The sequence below is a fragment of the Lithobates pipiens genome, unplaced genomic scaffold, assembly GCF_037356315.1.
Source record: "Lithobates pipiens isolate NorthernLeopardFrog02 unplaced genomic scaffold, aLitPip1_a1.2 Scaffold_8, whole genome shotgun sequence".
Lineage (NCBI taxonomy): Eukaryota > Metazoa > Chordata > Amphibia > Anura > Ranidae > Lithobates > Lithobates pipiens.
Window position 1 is genome coordinate 45700334 of NW_027507903.1, and position 8400 is coordinate 45708733.

The 8400-nt window shown below is 44.4% G+C and overlaps 1 long non-coding RNA gene across 1 annotated transcript; it reads right to left on the reverse strand.

Moving 5' to 3' along the window:
* Nucleotides 1-228: 228 nt before the first annotated feature.
* Nucleotides 229-8198, reverse strand: LOC143961031 (uncharacterized). The gene is made up of 4 exons (XR_013270399.1): nt 8101-8198; nt 6096-6201; nt 653-765; nt 229-503 (listed from the first exon to the last, which is right to left on the reverse strand). It is a non-coding gene; the product is annotated as an uncharacterized LOC143961031 (long non-coding RNA).
* Nucleotides 8199-8400: the final 202 nt, after the last annotated feature.

Here is an 8400-nt window from a genome sequence, read left to right on the forward strand (position 1 = left end):
GGCTGCTAGGCCTTGTGAGAGAGGGACCATCCAACTTGAGTGAACATCCAGCTGTGAATGACTATTCTCTGGATTTTGTCAGTAAGCATTTATTATTGAGTGTAGAAATTGTGTGGCAAGAGGTCCAGTCTAGATACAGCACCTCATCCCAAAATGTAATTACAAAAATAGCAAAAATTCCAGAAGAGGAGAAGGGGATTATCATAGTGCTACAATTATGAAGAATACTAAAAATTTATACAATGTTTATTAAATATATAAAAAGAAAATTTTACATTTCCAAAAGAAAAAGCAAATATAAAAATACACAAATACATAAAGGGAAAATATCAAAATAATATTGTTCTCTCCAAAGGCCAGAAAGCACAAAATTTGTAGTGTGATAGGCCAAGAAGATAATAGCCTCGGAGTGCTTGTCCGATCAATCCTTCCCTACATGTTTCGCCATAAAAATGGCTTCCTCAGGGGTAGTGGAGTATAAATTCAATGAAGAGACAACAATTCTACAATAAAGAGAAAATATATAAAGTTTATGTATATACAAGCTGCATAAGAATACATGTGAGCCAAGACAGGACCCTGGAAAATTCGAGAGAAAAAAAATTAAAAATCAAACTATCATTTTTATGCTCACATAAGGTCGAGTACCTACCCCGGGGTCACTCTACAACACCGGCAGGCGGGGCGCAAATCATGTAGACAAGCGATCAACCAAAGTCCACCTTAGTGTAGCTATAGGGGGTATAGAGGGCAATTTTGCAAAAACTGAAAGTCAAAAAAAGGGAAAAACAGAGTGAGTTTCACGGGATCCACATAGGGGTGACTGCAATAGAAAGAGCACCCCGATTATGGATAAACTTTTTCTCTTATTCTTTATTATTGACTTTGACACTTATGCCGCGTACACACGATCAAACAATCCGGTGGAAAAGTCCGGCAAACTCAAGTCCGCCGGACAATCTGCCCGTGTGTAGCCTCCGGCGGACTTTTTTTACCCAAAAGTCCGGCGGACTAAGAAAGTATTTTTGCACTCCAATCTGTCCGCCGGACTAGCTTTTCGGCGGACAATCCGGCCGTGTGTGTGCTAGTCCGCCGTACTTTTGAAATGAGCAGACTTTTCCCACTTGGAGAAAAGTCCGCTCATTTTGAGCGCGTCTCCAGGTAGCCGGGGCCAGCGAAGGAGGCGCTGGCCCCGTCACCTGGTATGGAGTTAAAGGGGAATCCCTACGCTGAAAAATCGCCGTGGGGGGTCCCCCCCAGGTCCACATCAGACCCTTATCCGAGGACGCTACCCGGCCGGCCAGGAAAGGGGGTGGGGACAAGCGAGCGCCCCCCCCTCCTGAGCCTTGCCAGGCCGCGTGCCCTCAACATGGGGGGTGCCACGCGGCCCCCCCACCCCAAAGCACCTTGTCCCCATGTTGATGAGATGAGGACAAGGGCTTCTTCCCGACAACCCTGGCCATTGGTTGTCGGGGTCTGCGGGCGTGGGGCTTATCGGAATCCGGGAGCCCCCTTTAATAAGGGGGCCCCCGGATACCGGCCCCCCACCCTATGCTAATGAGTATGGGGTTCAATGTACCCCTACCCATTCACCTGTAAAAAAAAAGTAAAAAAAAACAACACACAAGGTACCCCCCATGTTGAGGGCACACGGCCTGGCACGGCTCAGGAGGGGGGAGGGGCGCTCGCTCGTCCCCACCCCCTTTCCTGGCCGGCCGGGTAGTGTGCTCAGACAAGGGCCTGATGTGGACCTGGGGGGGACCCCCACGCCGATTTTTCGGCGTAGGGGTTCCCCTTTAAGTCCATACCAGGTGACGGGGCCAGCGACACCTCCTTCACTGGCCCCGGCTACCTGGAGACGCGCTCAAAATGAGCGGACTTTCCTACGCATGTGTGGGCGAGTCCATTCATTTCAAAAGTACGGCGAATAGTCCGGCGGACTTAGTACGCCGTATTAGTCCGCTGAAAGAGTGCCGTGTGTGGGCAAGTAGCTCGTTTGGAAAGTCCGGTGGACAGTCCGGCGGGAAGTTGGCTACGTGTGTACGCGGCATAATAGTACCTGAACTTTCCTCCTAACCCTCTGATCCTATACTAAGAGACTGTTCATTAACTATGTTTTTTGCAAATAAAAATCCCTTTAAGTGGATCTGTCCTCAGTCTCTAAAGTTTATGGGCCATCTACCATGGGAAACCCCTAGATGCAAATTTGAGGTGAAGAAGGTAACGGTAAGCCCAATCAAACCAGCAGGTCCTTCGGGGGTTAGTGCTACATATATAAAAAGGTTGTTCTTAGTACATGCTAATAGACTGTGCAAACATTATCTGCGTGGTTAACCATACCAGCCAATCAGTTAGTTTCATTAATTTAAATCAGTGAAGAGATTGGAGCTAGTCAAACACTATGCAAATTTGATCTAGTTCCTGGCCACCCCCCAGGTGTCTGTGTGAACCTAGCTGTCAATTGGGTAGCTGGGTGGATCCCAAAAAATATGGTCAGGATCCTTCCAGAGCCTGGAACGGCTATGTGGCAGCAGGCTTTAGCCTGTTGGCAAATTCTGGGTTACAGGAGAGCAAAGGTAAGTGCTAAAGCCTGCTGTCAGTTGATGTCACAGATATGCTGCAAGCTCTAGAAGGACCCCTTCTATTATGTTGGGATCTACCCATCTGCCTTATTGACAGTTGGCTCTGGCTCTTAGCTGTGCCCCCCCCCCCCTCTCCAGACTGGTGCTTCAGTGAGCAATAGAGGGACAGAGCAGAGAGCGGTGACTGGCAGTAACCACTCTCCACTCCAAGAAGACCAAGAACCGAGTAATTGATGGTCATTTGATAACTCAGTTCTTTGTCTTAGAGCCAACGTAAGACAGCTACATCATCACACCGATGCTGCAGCATTGAAGTGAGAATGAATGTTTATTTTTCTCTAAAGTCCATTCTTTCTGTTTAAGTATGGGATACAGGCATGCAAATAATTCCTTTGTACCCCACTGGCAAGCTCCGCATTGAGAACTGCAATGTAAGGCACAGATAGTCTAACTGGTTATACCATCCAACGTACATTTTGGAAATTGCAAAACTGATGTTATTTTTCTACTCCTCCACTTAAATTAATCTGCTTTTAAGTTTTCAGTGTAACGTAAAGTAGGTTTTTGGATAGGGACTCATTTAAATGAAGTCTGTCAGGAGCGCCTATTTCTTATCTGTAACTGTGAGCAGATACACTATAACAATAATAAAACTCGTCTTCATGTTTATATAAATGTGCAACTGTCAAAATTCACATTGCTGCAAGCACAATATTAAACATCCATTAAAGGCGTAATCCTCTGTAGAGCCAAAATACAACCCAGAGATATGTTTCTAGGTTAAGTCTTTGTGATTAAAACTAGCAAATCCCAGATAAGTTTTTTTCTCTCTCAATTTTGGAGAATTCGGTACATTTTCAGGTATACTGTGTCATAACGCACATTGCAATGAAATATTACTGATTCTAAATCAAGGCGAGTTCCTCCTGTTGAATACATCAAGGCTCATATTAGATGTGCTTTGTTCAAAAGCTGCTGCTTGATAAATGTGTAAAAGGCATTGGCAGAGGTAAGGGGTAAGCTGAATATATTAATGCCAATGGGAAAAATTTGACAATTGTACAATTTGAACTGCTCTCAGTCTCTAGACATTAACACCTTCCATTCCCGTATTTGAGACCTTTTCTTATACATTTGTGTAGAACACCAGGTTTTCTGTTCCGTATGTTGGTCTAATTATAACTTCATTACATTTTCATTACATCTAGATCAGTGGTCATCAACCCCTGACCTCAGGGCCCACTAACAGGCCAGGTTTGCAGGATAATTGAAATACATCACAGGTGATATAATTTGCTGCTCAGTGATTGCAGTATTCTAGTCTGCGTCTACCCCAATGTAATACATAAAACCTGGCCTGTTAGTGGGCCCTGAGGACAGGGTTGATGACCACTGCTCTAGATTAAGTGTATTGCCAAGTATTATCTATTTCCTGCTTCTAGTGTAGATTTTATTTCTCTGCATACTGCATCTCTGTGATAATGGATCTTAAATGTTTAAATTCATTAGCTCTTAGAAATTTCGAGTTTCCTATTTTAGTATGTTTTCTATTTTGCAGTCTTCACACCAAAAGAGAAAGTCAGGACAAAGGAATGAAAGTGGTTGTAAAAGCACAATGTTTTTTACCTTCCTGCATTCAATACTTACCTGAGTCCTCTCTCAATCCAGCGATGTCCATGAGAGCCTTGCCTCACCAGGGACTCGCACTCCCAATTGGCTTTTGGCAGCAGCCATTGGCTCCCACTGCTGCCAATCACAGACAGTGAGCCAATAAGGAGGCAAAGGGGGTGGGACCGAACTATGGCTCCGTGTGTGAATGGACACACAGAGCCATGGCTAGGGAACGTGCCTGTATAGGTGGAGGGAGGAGCCAGGAGTGCCAGCGTGGGATCTGAGAAGAGGAGGATCCGAGCTGCTCTGTGCAGAACAGAGGCTTTTGTGGCTCTCTCCCTTCTCATTGGCTCAGAGTCAGCAGACATTGGATTCTGCTGCGTAAATCACAGGTAGTGAAGAGAGTGAGGGGCGGGGTCGAGCAACGCTATGTGTGTTTATGAACACACACAGTGTTGCTCCGAATCGAGTCTGCACAAGTGCCCCCATCGCAAGTGGCTTGCGATGTGGGCACTCAGCAGAGGGAAGAAGACAGGAGTGCCAGCGTGGGATCTGAGAAGAGGAGGATCCGGGCTGCTCTGTGCAAAACCATTACACAGCGCTGGTAAGTATAACATGTTTGTTATTTAACAAAAAAACAAAAACAAAGCTTTAATATACCTTTAAGCCATGCAGGCAGTCCCCAGGTAACAAACAAGATTCTGTAAGTTTGTTCTTAAGTTGGATTTGTATTTTTTAAGCGTAACAGTCACATTTTGGATAGATAGCATAGGGAAGGTTTAACACTCCTGTACCAATTGTTTTTCTGTCTATGTCCCTGTTCAGAAGATTTCACCTCACTTTTTTGTCCCTGTGATGATTGGATTTTGAAAATTTGGGGTTGTGGAAACAAGAATTGGTGATAAAGTAGAGACACTTTTTTCCCATGATCGGTCTTACAGGAGTGAATTTCCCTTCCCAGGGGTGGATTTCCTTTCACTTCCTGTTGTCTCCTTCTGTTTGTAAGTATGAGTTGTATGTAATTTGGATGTATGTATCTTGGGGACTGCCTTTAGTTCAGAGAATCATTACGCCTTAAAAAAAATCACCTAAAAAGTACAAAATTAATAAAATTACCATAAAATAGCCAAGCCAGCAATAGTATTGGCTTGAAAATCCCGACACAATATACTGGAGGTCGAAAATCAGGTCACATGAGCCATGATACATGGAAAAATTGACACCACCTTACAAGACCGAGTCGTCAAATACACCAAAATCTAACAACCATGGGTAGGCAGACTTTTGCTGGCTGACTTTGACCCAGCTCTGCTCAAACTTTAACACAAGGCCTACAACTCACCACCACTCTCCCCCCAATCCAATTAGCGCCATGACCTACAGGCATCCCTTCCTTCCTTCTCCCACCCCACTTCCCTGTTTTTTCTTCCACCCCCCCCCCCCCCCCCCCCCCCCCCATGTACAAGCTGCCTAAGCAGCCAGAACTCCACCAGTCCTTTCTCGTTTGTGAACCCAAATTACTATGTTGGAGACCAGTGTTTCTCAACTCCAGTCCTCAAGGCGCCCCAATAGGTCATGTTTTCAGGCTTTCCATTATTTTGCATAGGTGATTTGATCAGTTTCACTGCCTTAGTAATTACAACAGCTGTTTCTTCTGAGGTAAATCCTCAAAACATGACCTGTTGGGGTGCCTTGAGGACTGGAGTTGAGAAACACTGTTGAAGACGACGGGAAGGCTCAAGTATATACAGCATCAGGCTTACTAAATGAGCCTCCAACCCCTTACATCTCTTTTTTCATGTGTTTTTCTTTTTTTTTTGGTTTCTCAAATGTGTTTTTCTATATCTCAGTGTACCAGCTGTTTAATTTGTAAACTCTAAGACCAATTGAACAGAAAATTACCATAAAATTGTCCTTTTTGAAATTTAGGTCACATAAAGAGGTTCTATGGTGTCATTCAACCATCCTTGGTGAGATAAGTGCTGCTGGTATCACAGGAGGGTTATCCCTGGAGGGATGAAAAAGAGGGAAATGGAAGGCATATTTTAATAGATGGTTTGATAAATAAGATATTCACCTCATAGCCTTAGGACTTAAACAGGACATATATGGATCAAATTGACCAAATTTAATTAATAGAATTTTCTGCTTGGCTCCTTCAACAAAAGTCAACTGACCACCCATGCAGTCAATTTGGTCAAATAAGCAGGAAACCAATAAAATTCGTTCTGTGGGTGGCCCTGTGGGCACCACCTAGCTCAACAAATGTTGATTTGAGCCGGGCAGAAAATTCTTGTTCGAAGTGTCTGCATCGAATCAGATTCAGGCACTGTTCAGATAATCTAATGCAAGCAGCCTACATTCCAACCATTTATCCCTGGGCGCATACTGCCCTTAACGCTAATTATTATTATTATAATAACACAGGTTTTATATATAGCGCCAACAGTTTGCGCAGCGCTTAACAAAATAAAGGCAGACATTACAGTTACATTACAATTTGGTACAAGAGGAATCAGGGGGCCTGCTCATTAGAGCTTACAATCTAAAAAGGAAGGGTCCATTGATACAAAAGGTAATAGCTGTGGGGGATGAGCTGATGGTGGAAGTAAACAGTGTTAGTTAGAAGCAGGATGGGCTTCTTTAAAGAGAAGAGTTTTCAGGGATCGTCTAAAGATGGATAGATTAGGGGAAAGTCGGACAGATTGGGGTAGGGATTCCAAAGGATGGGAGAAGCTCTGGAGAAATCCTGGAGGCAAGCATGGGAGGAGGTGACAAGGGAGCTAGAGAGCAGGATGTCTTAGTGGGACCGAAGAGAGCGGCTTGGTTGGTTTTTTGGGACTAGGTTAGTGATGTAGCTGGGGGCAGAGTTATGGATGGCTTTGTAAATTATTGTTAGCACTTTGAATTTTATTTGTTGGGTGAGCTCAGTGGGGGGATTGGCAGAGAGGGCTGGAGGACACTGAATGGTTGGTAAGAGTGATTTAGAAGCTTGGTCGTGCCCATCCAGTGCTGTCCAGCCTCTCGTGGAGTTTTATAGGTTGGGGCAAGAATGTGCACCCGTGCTTTCCACCCACACCTAAACAATGGAGTCTCATGCATCGGGGCTAAACACCCAATGTGCAAGAGGTCCAATACTAATAATACAAGAATAGGAAATAACCCTTAAGGCCTTCTTCCACACAGACGAGTATGTGCATACATTGAATTTCAGGTGCAAGAATCAGTATATTCTTTTGACTGGGATGACAGGTGTGCACAGTACAGCGGCCAACACTCATCCTGTACAAAATATTGACAGACCGAGAGGAGCCAATACTGTTTATATGCATCCACACACCCAATAATTACCTGTTGTTAGGATCAGATCGGCGACCCCAGAAACAGACAGATGTGTCCAAGCTCTGATATCCGTCCCCAACTGCAGGTACGGGTGTGTGGATACATGTGAGCAGGGAAAGTTCTACTTTTTTGTAAGTTTTTTTTGTCACTTTTCCTACTCTTAAAGTGATTCTAACGGCTCTCCTTTTATTTTTGAAAAAAACACAAACATGTTATACTCTTCTCGGGTTCCCCGCCAGTGCTTCTGGCTCCTTTCCCCCGGCTGAGTACCTCCATAGCAATATTTTCAGCATCATGCCTAACAAATATATTGGATGTATGCTCAACCTGTTTTTTAAAAAACCACATTGATAGTATTACAGAATCTCTTTCACATAAGGGTCTAATTAAATTGTCAAAGCGCTTGTTGCTACTTTATATGTGATATATTTAGCAAGGAGATACAATGATAATCCTTACAGATTGTTTTGTCTCCTTAGTTAAAGATGAATTCCAGTCATCGGCATGTTTTAAATAACTTGGACTTGGACCAATGTAACTACAGAATGTACAGTAATTGACATACCTGGCCGATGCCATTGGAAGCTGGAAATCACTGAAGTTGACACCACTTCTCCAGTAAACTCCACTTGCTTCCGGGTCCCATGCTATGCAGCCTGCCTGATGCAATTTGAACACAGGAGATTGGCTGCTCAGCACTGCCACTGTTTTCTGTTTGGACAAGCTGGAGAGCATGACGTCACCACTCCACCTCTCCAAAGCATTCTTTGTATGGCGCCCCCACTGAGTAGCCAACCTCCTCTGTTCAGAATGCAGCAGGGCATCTGCTCAGCACAAGACCCAGAAGCAAGTGGAGATCACTGAA